Below are 444 nucleotides of genomic sequence, written 5' to 3'. Positions count from 1 at the left end.
CGCACACGCACGTTTCCATCTGACTGACGTCTTTCAACAGCCAAGACTTCAGCTTTCTCGTCGACGTCTTGAAGAGTCTTCGTTTTTTTCGGTAGCATCGCTCGAGGGAAGGATTTTCTTTATCTCTCTCTCTCGTCCTCTTTTTTTCCATGATGACGCGGTTTAGATATTAAATTGCAATTCATTTTCGTAAGTGAAAACAAACCCCCCCAAAAAAAAAGAAATATCACATCTACAAATGACAATCAGACACTCGATGGGAAGTGAGTAGAGGATTTTCCGTTCGAGATTTCCCCGAGTCTCAAGACGCGATATTCGATTCGTCCAAGACAAGAGTCCTCGAGGCGCTGCGATGGCCGGTGGTCGCCGTCCTCTCCCCTCGCCCTGCGGGGCTCTGAGCGGCAGCGGGGCCCTCGGCGAGCACCAGGGGGCACTCGCCATGTA

This window comes from Penaeus monodon, chromosome 28 (assembly GCF_015228065.2).
Source record: "Penaeus monodon isolate SGIC_2016 chromosome 28, NSTDA_Pmon_1, whole genome shotgun sequence".
Classification (NCBI taxonomy): domain Eukaryota; kingdom Metazoa; phylum Arthropoda; class Malacostraca; order Decapoda; family Penaeidae; genus Penaeus; species Penaeus monodon.
The sequence above is the reverse complement of the archived record's forward strand: the minus strand, read 5'-3'. Positions refer to the sequence as shown.